The following is a 22,415-nucleotide window of genomic DNA, read 5'->3' as shown; positions in this document are numbered from 1 at the left end:
ATAAACTAATATATAGTTTGAAAGTTGCCATCTTATTATTCCTTGCAGTATTCATTTGATGCCGTAGTGTACTTGATGAGGAAAATTGGAATAAAATGAAGATGATTATGAAACATAGAATTAGAAGTTGGAACAACAAATCTATGAAGCAAATGGTACATTATTTTTTAAAAAAGAAAAGAGAAATCTTTTATCTTTGCTTTAAAAGATAAGGATGGTCTAATAAAGCGTAATACTGTAGAAATGGAAAAAATAATGAGAGATTTTTATGGGGAATTATATAAAAAAGAGTATGTTGTTTCACAAACTTCAGAGGTTAAAAAGCAATTAAAGAAAGAGGACAGTCAAATGTTAAATGCAAAAATTACAAGTGAGGAGATATCTAGAGTTATTAAGGGATTGAAACCTGCTAAAGCTCCTGGTCCAGATGGTTTTACAGCTGAATATTATAAAGTGTATATGAATGAATTACTACCGTATATGGAGAAATTGTTTAATAATGTAATGGAAACTTTTGAAACTCCACAGATGTGGAAAATGTCAGAAATTATAACGGTCCCAAAACCAGATCGTGATTTAACGGATCCTAGTTCCTATCGCCCCATTAGCTTGTTAAATCAGGACTATAAGATATTTATGAAAATATTGGCAAATAGGGTGGAGAATATATTACCAAAAATAATTGGAGAAGATCAATATGGATTTGTGAAAGGAAGGAAAATCTTTGAACCAATAAGAAACGTGATTAATGTCCTACATCATGCTACAAGTACCAAAAGGAAATTAAGCATTTTAAAATTAGATGTTTATAAGGCTTTTGATAAAGTTAATCATGAATACCTATTTCAACTATGTAAAGATTTAAATATGGGAAATAAATTTTGTAAAGTTATAGAAACAATATATAAGGATAATGTAGCTCAAATTAGAGTAAATGGCAATAGAACAGAAATGATTAAAATTCAAAATGGAACTAAACAGGGTTGCCCATTATCTCCAATGCTATTTGCATTAGCAATCGAGACCTTAGCAAATAAAATTAGAAATGATAAGGAATGGAGAGGCTATCAAATAGGGGAACTTGAATTGAAATTAAACTTATTTGCAGATGATGCTATAGTAATGTCTGAAACCCCAATTGAAATGATGAAAAAAATAATGATATTACTTCAGGAATTTAAAGATCAATCTGGGCTTAAGGTTAATATAGAAAAATCAGAGATAATATGTTTAAATACTGGCCCCAAAGAGCAAATTGAAATTCAAAAAATCTCAGGATTGAAATTAGGTTGTAAAAAAATGAAATATTTGGGAATTTGGTTATTTAAAAATCCATCAAAAATAACAACGGCCAATTACAACTTAATATGGAAAAAAATCCAGAAGCAGATCAAAAATTGGAAGGGTAAAAATTTAGGAAGAATGGCTAAGATTAGGGCCCTTAAGATGATGATAATACCAAAGATGATGTATTTGTTTCAAGTTTTACCGGGTAGTTTTCCTGAGGCAAAATTAAGAGAATGGGATAATAGACTAAACTTTTGGATTGAAGGAAAGAAAAAATCTAGAATAAGGAAGCATTGGCAGTATGCACAAGAAAAAGAAGGAGGTTGGGGAAGCCCATCCTTAGTATTATATAGAAATGCATTTCAAATCGAAAGGCTAATCGAGCTACTATTATGGGGGGAAAAGAAATGGGTAGAATTAGAAAGAGAAATTAATAATATAAATAATAAAGAACTATTATTTAAAAGTTGGAGTAGAATTGAAACCAGTACCCTAAGTGATTCTTTTAAAGCATGTTTAGAAATATGGCTTAAATGGCAGAGGACAAGTGGAATAAAGATATCCAAGCTATCAACGTTACATGTACTGAATATAGGGGACGAGGCTAATCTTACTAGAATTATTAAAATATTAAATAGTAAAGGGGTAATGAGAATGGAACAGTTATATGAGAAAGATGGAAGAGTCAGTAGAACTAGATTGGAATGGTGGATTGGTAAACAGCAATGGTTGCAGATAAACGCAATATGTACATATTTAAATAAAAGTGAGAATAAAGAAGCCTTCTTACGAGAAGAAAATAGCTTGGAAAAAATAATGGTAAAGATAAATGAAAGTAAAGCACAAGCCAGTAACATATATAGAATGCTATTGCAGAGGGAAGAAGAAGTAGTTAAAAGTTTAACAAGATGTTGGCAGGATGACTTACAAATAGACGAAAGAGAAATGGAAGAAATAATAGTAAATATATATAAGATTAAAAACACGAGAGTTAAAGAGATGAGAAGAAAAATCTTACATAAGTGGTACTATACACCTGTACAACTTGCACACTTCCAGGGGAAAGAGAAGGGTAAATGCTGGCATGGATGCCAGAAAAAAGGAATTTTTATGCATATGGGAATGTACAGAAATACAGAAATTCTGGAAGGTAGTCCAGAATGAAATTAATAAAATGTTAAACATTAATTGGATAATTACAAAAGAAACAGCAATCTTAATTAAATATAGGGAACTAGGAGAATCTAAAGAAATTAAAACTGTAGCATTGGAAAGTGCTCAAGCGGTGATAGTATTAGGATGGAAAGACTCTACAAAATGGACACTACAGAATTGGTACTGGTACATGGTGGATCACATACATTTTGAAATTATGGAAATAAGATTAAATAATTTTGATGAGAATAAACTAGAGAAGCTGATGGTGCGATGGAACAAGGTAAAAGATTATATGTTAAGTAGAATCTGTGATGTAAATACGAAAAATAAATTACAATCACTCTTTTAGTAAAAATCGTTCAAGATAGAGCCAAGGATCAATAGATAGACAAATAACTTAAAAGTCTTTGAATCCTCCTATAGGGGTGGTGGGGGTGACGGGGTGTGTGTGTTGTTTGGTGATGGGCACATGCACTGTGCACTGTTATATGTTTGTTTTTTGTAAACTTATAAAATCAATAAAATTTATTTAAAAAAAAAAAAAGATGCCGTAGTGTACTTTTCAGATTAGGGTATGGAAGAGTTTGAATGATTTAAATAATCCTGGTTTGCAGACATTATTACTTATGTTGACTTCAGATAATGAAGAAGCAGGAGACTGGCAGTGAGACTTCAGCTCTTTATTGGTTATAGTGAGCAAACATCAGCCCCTGCCTGCTTTTGGCAGGGGTTTAAATAGGGAGCCTTTTGGGGAAGGAGCCAATCAGAATTTCCCTGCTCCACTTCCTTTTTGGACTGAAGTGAAAACTTCCCAACTTCCCAGGACCTAAATCCCTTCCCCTTTAGTTCAGTGCATAAATTAGCATATATAATCATCTAAATATGTAGGACGATTAACTGCTCTAGTGGACCTGTACAGTTCAGTCGGGGCATTGGCTGAGGCTGGAGAGGATGTGTTTTCTCTCTCTGGCTCCCTCTCTGGAACCTTCTGGAACAGCTCGCCCAACAAGTTAGATTCATTTGAGCTGGACTCCTCGTTGTCGCTCGGTGGCACCTCAAGATCAAAAGATAAGTGCACTGGCTGTCAGGAATTAGCTGTAGCTGTAGGGAGAACATTGTTGGGGGTGGGCCTGTTTCTCAGTTTGTGTTTAATGGCTAGTGGTCCTGTAATTAGTACATGTGGCGCCACCAGGTTCTGCCATTCAACTCCTGTTGTTCTTCTGCCTCGCTGCTATCAGACTTCAGAAACTGCAATTAACCATCAGATGGCCTTGGCCCTCTTTCTGACACCAATAGAGCTCTCATCTGAGCTTTCCCCAGCCCCCAGGACTGGCCCATGTTTCTCCCCAACCTCATCACTGTCTGACTCTGTTGCTAGCTCTGCTTGCTGCTGGCGGACACCACCACTCAGTAAGGTTCCAGATTCCAATGGGAGCAGTGGAATAGTCATGGGCATCCATCTTCCTTTCAGTATTTTGTTGTTTTTCAGCATGCATGGGTCTTAACTTCACTTCTTGAACTTTGTTTTGCTTTGTATCTTTAAAAATAGACAGGCTGGCTACAAATTTATTTCAACCTCCTGCTGTTTTTTTCTTTTTCTCTTTGATTTACGCTGTGATTCCAAATAACTTTCAAAATGTCTCTCGTAAAAGTATTCATGGAAACATCTGACCCCAGCTACAGCAGCAAGGGTCTCCTGGTCAATTTGGCCAGAATTTCTCTCAGTGTTCAACAGAGTCCTAGAGAAATAGGCAATGGGGGCTTCATGACCGTTTATAAGTCTATGGCTCAGGACAGCCCACACTCCTAAAGGTATTGTATCGCACGCCAGCCCCACTGGCAATGTCTTGCTAAATTGTATCAGGAAACTTTTTCCCAAGAGGCCCTTCTGCTCCACCCCCAACTCACCTGCATATGTTAGTCTAAGCATTGGGATTCAGAGTGAAAAAGGCTTGCTTCTTGGTCATCATATTTTATGGTCACCGTTTTGATTCCCAACGCTGGGATTCAGTTTCCTTCCTGAGATCCTCACCGGTTGAATTCTTAGTTGGCTCAGAGTGAGGTTAGGCATGGCCCACTTGGCAGTTTCCCAGGACAGCTCTGAATGGATGTAAAATATTACCATCATGTTGTTTTAATTCTCAATCTTCCACTCCACCCCTAACTCACCTACATATGTTAGTCTAATCATTGGAATTCAGAGTGAAAAAGAAATGTTAATAAATACATATTTCATGAGTAATAGAGACCAGCACTAGAATTAATCATTACAGCCCTTTGACTGACCTAGCTGTCTATTGATAATTGTGCCATAATATATATAGCTGGTTTTGACAACAGAAACAAACTGTTTGCAAATAATAGCCTGCATTGCTGTTATGAACTAGCTATTCATACCGGACTTAATTGGGTGTCTTTGGACCAATCATTCTATCTCAGCAGCAACCTATCTCTTAAGCTATATTTCTGATATAAAATGAAAAGTGAGTCCCATAAATGCTATGTGAAACTTTCAGACAAAAATAGGCTGTAAATATCATAAATAAAAATATGCATACTTGTCTCCATGGTTTAGATGTCATTGCCAGCAAATCTGTGCATGTGTCACATCTTCATCTTTTAAAAGGGTAAACAATTATTTACAAATTAAAAAGTATATATTCTGAGCAGTAGCCATGTGCATAAGTAATTTTCTATATATTTTATATAAAATTGGAGACACTTGCAAATACAGTATGGCTTTCCCGGTAGGAAGATAGTTGTTCTACAAAGATTGTTGTCATTAACACAGTTCTTTCAAATACAGTAGATTGTTTGGATCAAAAGAAAAAAGAAGGAAGGCTAAAATGTAATAACAACTGATTGGAAAGGTTAGTATAATATGAAAATCTGCTAGCATTTGTAACATTCTAGGGTTGGAGGTAGGGTGAGACCGGTTTCTGAGGATGCTAGGTTATTAAAAACCTTCTTAATCCAAAAAAAGTGGGTGCAGCCACAAAAAAGGTGCCCATGTCTGAGAGAACTGACATTTGTAGCCATAGCAATAATTTTGCAAATGACTAATCAGAATGAGTCAATAACCAGAAAGATTTTCTCTGAAGTGAACACTATTAAATTATTTCAGGGAGGAAATCAATTATCTCCAAGGCAGCTCAATATCCAAATTTATGACAGTTGCCGCAACTACAGAATGCTGAAATTTGAAACCTTTCAGCAATGAAATCACTTTGGTTTCTTGGGTAAACTGATAGTTATCTTACATTATATAAATAGCTTTTAAAATATTTCTGCCTGTTGTCCATAAAAATGGAAGGTAGAAATCACTTTAAAGGAACAAGAAATTTTTAGTAGAATAACTAGCATTTCATATTGAAACAAATTATTTTTACATGAAAAAGTATGCTTTGGAATTGGTAAACCATTCCAGGGTTCCCAGTTTCATGTATACATTCATGTATCAGAGGTTCTTTTATGTTGTGGTTAGCTCTGGCCCAGCTCCTTCCCCAAGGACTGTGGATGTGGGGGAGATATCCACATGCTGCAGGCCTGTTTTGTCCCCGGTGGAATCTGCTGATGAAGGCTCCTCTGACCAAGAAGACATGAGTGACAGGGAGGAGGAGAGTGTGGCAGACAGCTCAGAAGGAGATCAATTATCTCTCTCTTCCTTGTATTCGGAACAAGAGTTAATGATACAGCCACGCATGCAGAGAGCGATGCATAGGCAGCAACAACTGAGAGAATATTATCAAAGAAAATGAGGCCACCTGTGGTTGGGTGGGGCTGTGGTAATTAGTGAGGCTGCTATAAATAGCAGCCTGTGGGTTTGGCCATTGTGGAGGATTATCTGATCGTTATGTTTCGTGACTGCTTTACTGACTTTGACTTTTTGTGTGCTGATTTTTCCCCACTTTGAAACTAAACCAGAGCAAAGTGTGTTTCACTTTGTGAAAGAAGGACTGTGAATTGCCTCACAGCTGAAAGCTAAGTATCACAGAACTGATAAGGGACTTGTATAAATTACCAGTTTGTTTGGAGACGAGTGCTCTTGGCTATACCAAAAGAGGGCTTGGTTTAAGTGAATTTTCATTATAAAGAACATTGTTTTGAATTTTCAAATGTGTGTGTGTCCGAAATTTGTACCTGTGAATTTTTGGGAGGATTCTACCAGAGAGCCCGACAGAACATTTTATAATTAATAAATCTTTTTGAACACAAGGAGGGGATCTGATGACAATAAGCAAAAATGTTTTTTTTAAATACATATCTTCAGTTTAGTCAAGGGTTGAGATACTAACATAGACATTCATTTGATATTTTCTCTCTCAACTATCAAAGAAGGGTTTTTTTTGACATGGAAGAGCTGATGTTATGTGGGGGGGGGGAACCAATAACATAGATCTCTTTAATTTTTCTAGATAAACTGCAGAAAAGCTAAGAATGCTTATAAATAACTTTAACATTTAACATTGTATATAGATATGGGGGATTTAAAAAGTGAGGAAATGGGTTATATTATACATAGAAAGGTTAAATGAGCAAATCAATTTTATATCTGAATCTTAAGATTTTGGTTTTGTTTCTATAAAAAAAACCATAATCTTTTAGCTTTAATATTCAATGACTGTTATAATGTTAAAGTCCAAAAATTTCAAATGAGTTTAAAAGCTTTTTTAAAATAGTATTTTACATTTTTAATTATATCAGAATAAATGGTGTTTTTCATATTTGTTACAAATATTCCTTCTAGTGACATCCCCTGATAATACTGCATCCATGAAATTTACACTTTTATGCAAAATGTGTTAGATACATATCTGTATTTTGATCAGTTTTCACACCTGCAAATGTATAGCCACAGGTTGTGAATTTCAGCTTAGTTAATAAATAATTGTCAAAGTTTCTAAATAATTGCTCTTTCTGAACTTTTCATCCAAAATGACAAATACAGTACTATACGTGTGTAGTAGCGAGAACTATAATTTCTACTGTATCAGAAAAAGTATTCTCAAAAAATGGAAGCCTTGCATAAGTCTGAAGACTGCAGAGAAACACATGCTGTGACAAAGAGAGGCATCAGAAATCATTCAATAAAATATAATGGTACAGATTATACCTTGTTTCTTGGTCTAATTGAAGGTGCTGGCTTTGACCTTTAAAGCCCTTGTCCAATATGGTGGGATCCAGCAATAATTTCTTGAGAAGGGGGTAAACCAGCACCTCCTTAAGAGGGCAAAGCAATACCCATGCTCAAAAAAGAATATACCACATATAGAGTCAACCCATGCTACAGCTCCTGGCAGCTTTAGTCAACCAAGAGGAGCAAGGATCTGAAGAGCAAATGGCCAAGCTCAGAGTCATAATGATCTTATCACTTCTTCAAACCCAACAAAACCATTCCTGGACAAAAGGACAAGACTCTACCCTGAGCATCTCCATAGAACTACCAACCTCCAACAAAGAAAGGATTTGAGAAATCTTGTCTGATAGCTACTATGAAAATTCTTCCACCTAGCCCTGTAGGCAGATCTCCAAGGCCCCACTATCCAAGAGCGTACATGTCACTTGAATCAAGGCAGCTATCGATGGAAACAGCAAGGACAGAAAAGTTATCCATACTTAGTATATATCATTACTTCATTATACTTCTTCCTCTTAGAATTCTAATACATTATAAAAATCACTCCCTGTTTTTCCTTTTTTAATAATTGCAGTAATGCAAAATAATAATCAGTGTAAGATCTTATATTGCTTCTATTAAGAAGATACATTCACTGGGTGATGTAGTTTAGCCTAAATTAGTTTTCTGTTTTCATCTACCCTAATTCTGTTTTCATCTACCCTATGACATTCAAACTGAATAGTGTCAGCTGAAGTGATACACTATGTATCATTATTTAAATGAAGTTTAATTGAATAACAAAGCATTTGTTTTACATGTCCATAATATTAAAGAACATATATGAACGAGTAGATTTAGTTATGTCACATACTGTTCATCTAGAAAACAACATTCTTTGTATAGTCAAAATATAAGTAAATTGTTTTATCTATGGTTGCAACTATTTTATATAGTGCACCAGTTGCAGCCTTATTTGGACAGGGAATCTCTGTTCACAGTCACTCATGCCCCCATTACTTCGAGGTTTAACTACTGCAATGGGGCTGCCTTTGAAAGGTGTTTGGAAACTTCAGATCGTGCAGAATGCGGCCGCAAGAGCAATCTTGGGCCTCCCTAGGTACACCCATATCTCATTAACACTCCACGGCCTGCACTGGCTGCCGATCAGTTTCCGGTCACAATTCAAAGTGTTGGTTATGACCTATAAATCCCTACATGGCATTGGACCAGAATACTTCTGGGACCATCTTCTGCCACATGAATCCCAGTGGCCAATTAGGTCCCACAGAGTGGGCCTTCTCTGGGTCCTGTCGACTAAGCAATGTCATTTGGCGAGGTCCAGGGGAAGAGCCTTCTCTGTGGCGGCCCTGGGCCTCTGGAACCAACTCCCCCCAGAAATCAGAACTGCCCCCACCCTCCTTGCCTTTCGTAAGTTGTTGAAAACTCACCAGGCATGGGTAAATTGACACCTCCCCTAACTACTGCTCTATGTATGGTTTGATTGGCTTGTGTGATTATTTTATTAATAAGGGTTTTTAAATTGTGTTTTTAAATATTGGATTTGTACATTGTTATTATTGTTGTGAGCTGCCCCGAGTTCTCAGAGAGGGGCAGCATACAAATCTAATATATTATTATTATTATTATTATTATTATTATTATTATTATTATTATTTACATTTGTTTAAATCTGAATGATATGATGATATGAAGACACCATTTACACCAAGTAAACATACTTTGTGACTAGTCTTATGCAAAGTTTTGGACGTTTTGACCAAACTTTAATTGATTAATTTTGAAATCAAAGTGGAAAACTTATGGCAAGTTTCAAACCAATTTCGTTGCTTCTTTAAGAAGAGGTTAAGGGTAATAAAATGTTTGAAAGCTTCATTAGTGGCTTTATCCACACTCTGTAACACCTTGCTTTCTGAGCTATGGTCTTAATCTCTTGACTTTTAAGAAAGCACAAGATCTATTTTATTTCACAGGACAATTGTAAGCTATGATGATCATTCTGCTTTAATTTGTTGTCATGCGGAGCCATGCAAAGTAGACAGTTTGCACATTTTGTATGAATGAGTATATTAACAAATTAAATCAGGCAGTCCTGAAATTCTTGACAATCTTGTCTAGAGGGCTATAGATTTAATGCTTTCTGTTGTTTCTGTAATTATTAACAATAGTATAGTATGTTACAAACACTCCTATACATTATATGGAGAAGGCCAATGGGGAGTTGAGTGAATGATGGGCTGATAACAACATGAGGACATGGCCATACTTCAGACATCAAAATCCATGCCTGGGTTCTATAGGATTATAAATCCTAATAATAATTGTTTTCAGGCTTCATTCACTTTCTTAGCCACAAACTTCCACTTTGCTGTCTCTTGCTGACTGTAACAACATAACTTTTATTCTTGCATTCTGTTGTGTTAAGCATTACTGGGCAGGTTTCAGCCCTCATCAATGAGTGCTTAACTAGATTACAACTAATTTGCCTTTGCCATTACATCAAAAAGAATGAATCCATATCTTTTGCACTGTGATGTCCAGTTGGATCAATTTTTTTCCTGATTGTATACCTTTCTTCTTAAATTGCCACTCTTCTGCCAAAATTGATAGTAAGCAATATGGAGAAAAGGCATGCTGGGGTGGGACAGCATATTAAATGCAATATGTTGTTGTTGTTGTTGTTATTATTATTATTATTATTATTATTATTATTATTATTATTATATTTCACAACTACAAGTAATCTGCAACTTATGACCTTCAATTCACTTAGCAACCATTCAAAGTTACAACCAGGAAGGTATTTACAACTCAGTTCTTAACCTTCCCTACGTTCATGACACCACATATTGGGCACTTGACAACTGGTCCATATTTACAGTTATTTGTAGCACTAATAACAGTAAATTACACTAATGACAGTGGCAGTTGCTTAATGACTAAACTTCAAGATTCAGTTAACAACTGCCACAAAAAAAAGTGGGTCAGTCATGGGAATGATTCGTTTTATGCCATTCATGACTTATGACCATAGTGGGCAGGCTCCATTACAAGCATAGGTCAAGGACTACTTGATTTATAGATAGGTGGAAAATTTAATCTCAATTGAAATAGCAATATAAGAGAAAAGACTATGTCTTCTATCCCTAAATATCACAGCTCTGAATTAATTAGGATTTAAAATCTCATAGGGCTAAAATTGGGCATAGAAAAGGGATATAAACCAAATGAAATAAATCAAACAATTTATATTATTTGTAGAAGAGTATTTCCAATATATGCATTCACATTATCTGACATATACTGTACACTCAGTCTAGTTAATCTAACAATGCAAAATTGGTTTCATGATGGGATTATTGTATATTATCATAAGATAATAAACTCTGATGTAGTTTGTGCATTGCAATGAAAAAGATTGAAAAAGATTATGAAACCCTACAATATTGGTAGCCTCTGAGTCGGAAGGTTGTTCAAATAGTGATTTAAAACAAAAAACAAAAAACTTGGAGAATCTATGAAAGTTTCCAAATATTATATATAAATCGGTTCATCCATTTTAGAAAATGAAACAGCAATTTATGGTACAAATGCATAGAGAGCATACGGGAATGGGGAATTTCATAAAGAGCTAAAAGTCATCCTGGTAAGCACGTAAACATCAATCAAGTAGAAAAAGAAGACAGGCTGATTGTATTTGTACTCTTTTATAGTTATATAATAAAGAGGGGTTTTTTAATTTTTACAACCAGATAGTTTTCAAGTGACCTGTCCGTATTCTGCTCAAGGGGTATAGGCTCATTCTCTGCTTTAAACGGTCTACTTTTCTTCAGGCAAAACAGACACTTGGTACCACATGACAGTATATAAGTGAATGATGCTGAGAAAATGAGACAAGTTGTAGCTAACATTTTTGACTGTCTTATAAGAATACCCTGACTAATGTCGGAATGATTCTATCAGCATTGACAGAAATAGCTTTAAGATCCCTCCAGGTATATTGAAAGCTTTAGTAGAGGTTACAGCTAATACAAACTAGATGCTAGATGATGAGAGATTTTTTTTAGAAAGTTATAAAGCAATAACATTAAGGACCTTGACTTACGTTGATAAGCTGAAAGTTTCACTTCTATAATTAGATAGATGTCCATTGGAGCTGGACGTTCTGCATCTTTACAAATTGTCTTGTATTACATCTAATAGTTTATACATGACTATCTCTAGAAAATGATAAAAAATTGATTGGTTTTTAACAATTCCAACTGAGTATTATATCCCTTATTAATCATTATTTCACTACGCATTGATTAACTATATTGCACTGTAAAAAAATGATGGATGTTCCCATATTAATGACACCTCTCACCTCTGCCTGAAAGTCATGGAAGAAGCAATTGTAATCCATAAGCAAAGAATTGCACAAACAGAACAGTATCTATAAGAAATGCTAGACCTACATAAAAAATAACTAGGAAAGTAAACATAGAATAGTTAAATATTTATTTCAAAGTTTTACCATAAGGATCTGTAAAATGATACTTTTTCCTGTATATTAATAATAGAAGTTTATTTAAATAGTTGATAACTCTACTTGTACAATGATAATTTCCTGCAATTAAAAACAGGCAAGTGATCTTCTAACCTCAGGCAAAAAACTTTTAACTTTCTGAAATCTTACTGACAAAATCTGAAAAGGACTGATTTTTCTGTCTTGCAACTGAGATCTATGAGTTGCTTGGGATCACATTAATTTTCCATCATAATTCATATGATATTGTAAACAGATATCAGCAGACACAAATACTTTGCATTGTGTTATTTTAAATCATTTTGTTTCACTACAGTTCTAAGTTGGATACCAATTATTCTTTGGGGGAATGAAGTCTGTGATTGTCCTGAATTAAAAACAATTAGTTAGAGGACCTAAAATAATAGTTCAATTTTACCATTAAGATAATTCTTTCCAATTCTCAAAAACATCTTTGTAGGATATGCAAATTGTAGAAGTTAAGAGTTTGTTAAAGAAGAGAGATCACACTGTCTTCCAGTAACATTTTTAAATAGCTGTCCCAATGCTCTAAAATGATGGTGTCCCCAACTCTGCTTGCTTTTAGAAAAACCATTAAGATCTGATTTTTGTCTCTAGGCATTTGAGTCACTTGAATGGAATCTCCCTTTGGTTCTTTATCCAGTTTGATTTGCGAGTATATACTGGTTTGTTCTTTTTAGTATACCATATAGTCAAACTGTTGTTATACTTTTGTTATAGATCAAGAATCAGATTGTTTGAGCTGAATGCCCTTAGAAATGCTTTAAATAGATAAACACATTTATAACAACTAAATATTAGTTGGAGCACATCAAAAACACTTGTGGTCAAATCTACTAATCAGGATTCCAATAATGAGCTGTGTAGTTCCTTTGTGAAGTCTGGCAAACACACACACACGGTAATTTCTACCTTTTTTCTATTTCCAGGTTTTTGGAAGAAAAAGTTTTTTTAAAAAAAAATAGAATATTATGTATTTAGTACATAGAGTATGTTTGCTGATATGTATGCATTTCTACAGAATGTGGCTATATATGCACACCAGTTTACATCCTGTTAGATAATAGCCTGGCAGTATCAAGGACCTCAATGTTGAACACTGACTTAATATCTTTCACTTACATTGGTGCTCTCAGTGGCTTAATGCTAAGCATAAATCTATAAACTCAATTGTTTCTTCAGTAAACAATGAGTAAAACGTATGGTCCAGTGATGTGCAAGAGTAGTAAAAAAAAATAATTTAATGCTTCAATATAAACCCTGGTGATACATTATACTGGACAACCTATGACCCATTGGATCATTGTTTCAGAGATATTTATGGAGTATCCCTGCATTCCCTCTTCGACCTTCACTGGGCTCCCCCCCACTCAGCATCCAAATTCCCTTGCATCCACTCAACCCAAGCTGCACCTTTCATGCAGGGGGGGGGGCTGCTGCCTGGACAGGGGAGGGGAGACCAAGTGGGGTAGCGAAAATGGAGCTCCACCCCATAGCACCCAATTTGCATTGAAAGATGTTGAAAGAAAATGCAAGATGTCCTAAATAAGCCACGCCCACAATGTGGTCGTAAAACTTTTGGTAGCTCTTCACTACTCTCATGCATACTCTTTGATGCTTAGGGTATCTCTCATACTCCCTAAGGTGCATTGCACCTGTTACGTACCTCCTTGTACCCTGCTCAACCTGCACAATGCTCCTTGAGTGCTTTTGGGCACCCATGTGCCTTCCCTAGCCTATGCAGCACTTCAGACACCCTCCCCATTACACATGGTGCTCACCCTAGCACACATAGTGCCTCTCACCCAACCTCCTCACCCAGCAGCAGTAACTATCTGCACGCAGGTCAGAGATTTCCAACTTCTTACTAGCTTTCCCATTGACCTACAGGTACCTTGTGGAAAGCTGGAATGACAATCTTCAGCAGTACTGAAGTGTTCATAAATTTGCCTAAATTCAATCCCATAGGAAACATGTGTTGCAGATTTTGAATAGGTTCTGTAAATTAGCTCATATGAAGTACGTTGATTCAAAAAAAATGTTGCCCTGTGATATACCATGTTGCCTAATTGAAGGTTACAATCAAATAGGCACAAGAGTTTTAATAGTATGTATACATAAATGTGATCACCATATCCAGCTATATTCAGCAAGGTAGTTCAGTACCCTCACATTATAGATTAAGATAGTGGTGAAATCCATTGTTTTTACTACTGATTCTATGGGCGTGGCTTGGTGGGAATGATGTGGCTTGGTGGGCATGGTTTGGTGGGCATGGCAAGGGAACGATACTGCAAAATCTCCATTTCTACCCTACTTCAGGGGAAGGATATTGCAAAATCCCCTTTCCCTCCCCACTCCTGGAGGTAGGGTATTGCAAAATCTTTATTTCCACCACATTCTGGGGCCAACAGAGGTGGCATTTGCCAGTTCTCCAAACTGCTCAAAATTTCTGCTACCGGTTTTTCAAACTATTCCAAATTTCCACTACCAGAACCTGTCAGAATTTGCTAGATTTCACCCCTGGACGAAGAAATAAAACTGAAAACCAGTGGCTTGTTTAAAAAAATAGAAAATATGTAGCTGAAGTTAGATCAAACTTTCAAGGCTATATAACATACAAACCAAATTAAATTGGGCCATTTGCTACAAGATGCAATCTTGATATATTGCATGACAGTTACTACCAATGCATATATTTTCTTAGACCTGAACCAGCTCATTTGTTTTTATTGTTAAAGGATTAGTTTTTGCAAGTTCTCTAACCTTTTAAACCATAAATTAGAAATACAAAAGCTAGAATTGCTACTTTGCTACTTTTTAAAGAGAGAAAAAAGGTTTTTGCCTTTACATCAGAAATATTTATCTGATTTAAAAAAGTGCTTTGATTTCTTCAGTTGGAAAATATTTAGAATACTCTCAAATTAAGTAGATTCTAGGATCTACGAGGCAGACTCCAATGACGTTTGTGGTTGAGTAAAAGGAATTTATAAAATATATAAGGAATTATAAAGAATAGGGGACCATATACACACAAAAGAAAAGAAAAAGGATATAGCATAGTATAGACAAACAAAAGTCTGAAGGGAAGAACTAAAGGAAGAAAATGTTTTAGGCAATTAACGAAGTTTTTCACTATTGCTTCAGACAGGGTTCCTACTTATTGCCACTATCGGTGTAATGCGTGCACAGCTCCGGGTGATTGGTGGGCGTGCGCACCCGAGCGAGATTTAGCTTCTGCACATGCACAGGAAGCAAAAACTCGAGAGGATGTTTGGCCGCATGAAATGTTGGCAATTTTTTTTGCTTCTGCACATGTGCAGAAGCCAAATCTTGCACGAGCATGCCCACCCACCCACCAGTCACTCACACAGCTCCATTTTCACTACCGGTACTCAGTGTGGCGCATACCGGCTACCACCCATTACTGTATAGGTAGGATTATAAGCCAATATTTAGTCAGAACTAGATATGGTATTCACCATCTCTTCTCTGAAACCTAGATCCCAGGTTTTATTGACACTATAGTTTTAAAGCATTCCTACTAAATTAGAACCACTTTTTAATGATAGTTGTTAATCCATTGGTACTGTTTTGGAGAAAAAAATCAATTCATAATGTAATTTAGCTAAATTTACTACCCAAGTTCATGAAACATAACAGTTTTTAATGTTCTTGAACAAATTTTCAATGGTTTAATGGCATATTTATCCTGGGATTCATTAGTAGCTCTATTCTGTGGTGGTTTTATTTATAGGGATCATCAGGAGCAAGCACACAACTGCTTCTATTTGGGACTCATCAGGCATAAAAGAGAAATTCCTCTTATCTACAAGAGGTGGTAGAAGTAGTAAAAAAAAAAATCTCTCCAAATGAGCCATATTAAATCAGAGACCAAGACAGCATTAAACTGAAGCAAAATGATTTTACCGACTAATTTCAGCAGTAGTCGCCAGATGACAAAGTCTGGAGAAGGAATGCATTACAAATCTTTTTATAGGCATATGCAAACAAATCCCTCCATCTGATTGGCTCTACTTACAGTCTGACACTAATGGAATTATTGGTTATTATCCTTATACTTTGATTAAACATAGAAACATAGAAACATAGAAGTCTGACGGCAGAAAAAGACCTCATGGTCCATCTAGTCTGCCCTTATACTATTTTCTGTATTTTATCTTAGGATGGATATATGTTTATCCCAGGCATGTTTAAATTCAGTTACTGTGGATTTATCTACCACGTCTGCTGGAAGTTTGTTCCAAGGATCTACTACTCTTTCAGTAAAATAATATTTTCTCATGTTGCTTTTGATCTTTCCCCCAACTAACTTCAGATTGTGTCCCCTTGTTCTTGTGTTCACTTTCCTATTAAAAACACTTCCCTCCTGGACCTTATTTAACCCTTTAAAATATTTAACTGTTTCGATCATGTCCCCCCTTTTCCTTCTGTCCTCCATTGATTACTACCTCTATTGATTTAAGTTTCTTTCACTATTATACAGAGGCAGAAAAAATGAGGCTGCCTTTTCATACACAATAGAAGCTTTTGCTTAAATAATAAGCCTTGGTGATTTATTTTTAATTTGTTAGTTTCCTTAAGTATTATCTAGAAAATCTTTATTCCCAATACTGTTAGCTAATAATTTTTAGTCATTTTAATGTACTACAGAAGCTAGATTGTATTCTTGTGATTAACACTTTCACTTATTTTAATATCTTGGTATTTTAAGTATGGCTAAAAATTACAGGCTAAAAATTAAAGGTTTTCCCCATAAGACTTACTTGTGGGGAGCCAACAGGAAGTGACAATGACAATGACATGACAACAGCTTGCTGCAAGGTCATAATCATGTGTCTGGCATCCAAGCACCTGGATCACTATCACATGACTACAATGGCCACAAATTCACAGACTGGTCCTAAATCCCCTTTGTTTAAGCGGCCTCATAATTTGAGTGGTCACTTAGAGTGATTATAACTTGAAGATTACCTGTACAATCCATCTTTCTTTAAGCTCTCAAAGCACAGACTAGTATCATGCCTTCATGATATGGGGCTTTAAATGACTTCCACTCTCATTCTCTTTTACACAGTGCACATTCTTTGTGGTTTTCAATTACAGTGACCACCAGGAGGCACTGCATTAATGAAGCTGATTTTTTGTGCCTCATGGTGGTCACTAACATTAAAAAAGAAAGATATTCATCATTTGAAAGAGAATTATTGTGAAATTGTGAAAGTGAAAGAATGTGTTGCACTGTCAAGTTCTAAAGGTTTTTAGAGGCAATGAATTTTCTACATTTAGAGGATTAAATATATAATTAGAAAATGAGACTTCATTTTAGTAATCTGCTCTCTAAATTTTTATAGTACATACTGTACCTCAATGTCTAGCAATATTCTGACATCTAGTGGAAAATAAATATAACAGCTGTTTTATTCTTTTTTCCTGTATAATGGGACTGTGCTAATTAATGGTAATCTAACCACATCCATCTCCTTACAGTATATCTCCTAATTTTGCCATATAACTCCTTATACCAGCAAATATATGGTAATGTATAATTTCTCCAATAAATGAAGACTGTTTTTGGTTAAGTAATAATAGTGGTATCTTGGACAGAATATTTTAGGGAAATTGATGTTTTCTTTTCTTGCTGTTTTCAAGAGAATAATATATTGGCCTGGAATTACCAACACACACACAGAGGGTGGGGGGGAAAAAAATTTGTAACACTAAACTTATAATTTGTCAACTAGTAAAGCAATGATTTCTCTTACAGGAATATATTTTGCTTATCTAAGAGAGAATACAAAACACAGACCTAACAGAGGTGGATGAGATCTTGGAGGTTATCTTGTCTAACCTCCTGCCCAAGCAGGAGACCCTATATCAGTAGTGTCAAACTCACATCATCACAGTGGCATCATATGATGTATTGGGACTTTTCCCTTTGCTAAACCAGGCCTGGCCAGCATGTGACACACCCGACCAGCGGGCCAAGAGTTTGACACCAATGCCAGTGATGGCGAACCTTTTTTTCCTCAGATGATAGAAGAGCGTCTGTGCACGCCATCACGTATGTGCGAATGCCAACACCCATAATTCAATGCCTGGGGAGGGCAAAAAAACACTCCCCCCATTTCCCCAGAGGCCCTCTGGGGGTTGGAAATGTCCTGTTTCCCAACTTCTGATGGGCCCAGTGGACTCATTTTTCACCCTCCCCAGGTTTCAAAGGCTTCCCTGGAGCAGGGGAAGGTTAAAAATGCCCACCCCCACCCCTCTAGGGCTCTCTAGAAGCCAACAATGCCCTCTGAGAGCCTCTGTGTAAGCCAAAAATCAGCTGGCCAGTACACACATGCACATTGGAGCTATGCCATAGGTTCGCCATAACTGCCCTATACCATTTGTGACAAATAGCTTTCCAAACTCTTCTTAAAAACCTCCAAATGGCGGAGCACCTGTAATTCCTGAAGGGAAGCCATTTCACTGGTTAATTGTTCTGTCAGTAGATTTCTTCTTAGTTATAGGTTGGATCACTCATAACTTTTCATCTATTATTCTTGTCTTGATCTCAGGTGCTTTGGAAAATAGTTGCCTCCCTCTTCTCTCAAATATTAGCAGACTGCTACTACGTCATCCCCTAGACCCCCTGTTTGTTAGACTAGATCCATCCAGTTCATTGAATATTTTAGTCTCTGGGTCCTTAATCATACCTGCGGCTGATTAGGTCCCACAGAGTGGGCCTTCTCTGGGTCCCGTCAACTAATCAGGGCCCAGGGGAAGAGTCTTCTCTGTGGCCGTCCCAGCCCTCTGGAACCAACTCCCCCTGGAGATCAGAACTGCCCCCACCCTCCTTGCCTTTTGTAAGTTGTTGAAAACTCACCTTTACGCCAGGCATGGGGAAATTGACACCCCCCCCCCTGACTATTTTTGTTTATGTATGGTTTGATAGGGTTCTGTGATTATTTTATTATAAGGGTTTTTTTAATTGTGTTTTTAAATATTGGATTTAAATATTGGATTCGTACATTGTTTATTATTGTTTATTATTGTTGTGAGCCGCCCCGAGTTTTCAGAGAGGGGCGGCATACAAATCTAATAAATTATTATTATTATTATTGTTGTTGTTGTTGTTGTTGCTCTTCTTTGTACTCTTTCAAGAGTCTCAACATTTTTGTGTGTGTCATGGTGGCCAGAACTGGATGCAGTATTCCAAGTGTAGCCTCATCAGCACAGTACTGTATATAACAATACTAATGATTAATGTGATCCTGATGCTATTCCTGTTGATGCATTTTGGAAATGGACTGGCTTTTTTGGCACCTGCAGCACACTGATGGCTCATACTTAAGTGGTTATCCTCTAGGATTCCCAGATCCTTCTAATATTTACTACTGTTGAACCAGGTGTTACCCATACCCATGCATTTGGTTTGCCTTGCCTTACTCTTCTTACCAATGAATTTCATTTTGTTTTACAGGGCTCGGTGTTGAAAAATATCAAGTTCTTTCTGAATTTTGAGCCTATCTTCTAATTCAATTCAATTTATTAGATTTGTATGCCGCCCCTCTCCGAAGACTCCGAAGACTCGGGGCAGCTCGCAACAGTAATAAAAAAAAAAATTCCAGCGAAAACAAATCTAATATTAAAAAGCACATAAGTTTTCGCTATTCCCGAATCCCCTTAGCTTGGAGTTATCTGAAAATCTGATGAGCTCCTCTTCTAACTCTTCATCTAAATTTTTTATAAAGATGTTGAAGAGTAGTGGACCTATGCCAGAATCTATGGGCACCCTTCCCCACTGAGGACTATACTTTTGAGTGTTTTGAGTATTACTGTCTATTCTACATTTTTCTATCTTACCAAGAAATAGGTTGTGGTCTACTTCGTCAAATGCCTTACTGATGTCCAAATATATGTATGATATATACATATACATACACATACATACGCACATGTACATTATATGTATAAGTCCAAGTATACTACATCTACAGCATTTTGTTGGTCCATTATAGATAAAAAAGCAGGAGTGATTTGGTTTCTTGGTTCAGTCTATATATCTAGATTATGCATTAGTGATAGAAAATGGCCATGGGCAGCCATACAAATCTTCTAAATAAATGACAACATTTCATATAGACTGGTGAAAAATGTAATTGGCCAAAGAATGACAAACCTACTTACTGTGCAATTGGAGATGAAAAAGATCACCAACTGTACACTGTAGATATACTGTAGTCTTTCACAGACTTATTTATCTAATCACTTTAAAAAATTCAGTAAGAATAATGGAAACCTTTTGGTTGAAGAAATAGTAGAAATACTAGAATTTTTTTCCATTTTAAGGAAAAATAAAGTACAGAGAAAATAAAGTTCAGTGTATTTCAAATTTCAAGAAAAATATTTATTAAATTATAATTAATAAAAATAATGTATTATTTTAGAATAATGACAGGTTGGATTGTATGGAACGACTAGCTAACAGAAAATGCAATTCAAAATAAGTATGTCCTAGTAAAAATAATTTATTTATTTTATTTTATTTATTAGATTTATATGCCACCCCTCTCCTCAGACTCGGGGCAGCAAACAATTCTAGTAAGAAAATAGATGAAAGACATTAAAGAAAAAACTTTGCAGAAAAATATCAGTAAATATCTGAAAAGAGATGAAAAGTTTGATATATAATTGGAAACTGAAGTAACATATGGTAAATGGTATTAAAAAATAAGTTGAGGATGACAAACGATAAATTTCTTCAGTTACAATAAAGCCTCAATTGCATTTAGTTTACTCTTTATGAAAATTATGAAAATTTCTGTTTGGAGACTTGACAAATTCTATTACGTCTTAAGCAGTCTGGACAGCTGATGTAATTTAATCATTTCTGCCAATTTAAAATATGTGTTTATTACAAATTGAAGCATGGGATACCAAACATCAATTATATAGTTACAAAGCTGACATAAATTGCTACAATTGATATAATTTATAATTAATGGATATTTGGACATAACAAATATTTTCTCTAATTGGGTTGTTAAATTGACATCTTTCTTGTTCGTTTAAAATAAAAGAGGAGGAAACCAATGAATGTATTACCTGCTCAATAAATCATTAACTTAGAAAAGGCAGAACTGCTCATCCCTCATTTTGGCTCAATGTTCTGCAATAAGAGTATTGTTCCAAGAAACAGTTTTGAAGAGCAAATGAAGGAGTATGACTGAAGTGTGATCTTGATAAAAAGATGTTCCAGGAAAGCTTTTTTTGTGTCTGCAGGGATATTCAGAACAGAACATTTTCATCCCAATGTACTACAATAACTTGCTGGTTGTTGATAATAGTGTAATGTATTAACTTTGAAGAATTCTGGATAATGGATGGTTTTTTTTAAAAAAAAATGGACAATACATGCTATCCCCACTTTTTTAAAAAATGGGGGTGGGGAGAGAAAATGTAGTGGACTATAGTCAACCTGGTATAAATACGCTGGAAGATTTTAGAGCAAATCATGAGTAAATTAATATGATAGTAAAATTTAAACAATGTAGTGATTATGCAAAATCAGTTCATTTTCCTGAAGATCAAATACTGTATATTCTTCCAATAAAAATATTACCATCAAAAATGAGGTAACATATAAACAGTGATGTTATGGCTCTTCTGATGTGAAGGAGGAAGTAAAGCTATAATTGTTTTAAAGGGGAGAATTCTAGCAGTCAAATCCAGTTACTCCAGTCTGCCTGAAACAGATCAAGCAAATACTTAAGACCCACCCACTTCCATCTCACTGCCTGCCTGCCTGATAAGACTCTTGAGATTCACTCACCATCTAAGAAGGATGCTTTAAATATAAAATAACAAAAGTAGATGGGAAAAAGAGTAGACTCTAATGAACAATATATATGAACTGGGCATCTAGGTAGCTCAGTGTGGATTACTTATTGGGCTCAACCATCCTAAGAGGACCATTTTTTAAGCTTCACCTCTGTCGTGTTTGCCTTCTTATGCTCTGCTTTGAATTCCACTTCCACCTCATTTTACCTCTCATCTTTTTCTTGGATTTGTCATTTGTTTCTAAATTGCTAGTCTAAAGTCCTATCAAGCCTTAAATATGTAATAGTTGCTGTGTATTTAGCTATAGGTAAACAGTTTCTAAAAGTTCTGCCTGAATTTGGACGGTGGCAGGTATCCAGATTGCTAACTTCCATACTAATGTCCAACCTGTTTTTGAAGCCATGTAAGCTGATAGTCAGCATCACACCTCACAAT

This window comes from Erythrolamprus reginae, chromosome 4 (genome assembly GCF_031021105.1).
Source record: "Erythrolamprus reginae isolate rEryReg1 chromosome 4, rEryReg1.hap1, whole genome shotgun sequence".
NCBI classification, from domain to species: Eukaryota; Metazoa; Chordata; class Lepidosauria; order Squamata; family Dipsadidae; genus Erythrolamprus; species Erythrolamprus reginae.
Note: the sequence above shows the minus strand (reverse complement) of the source record.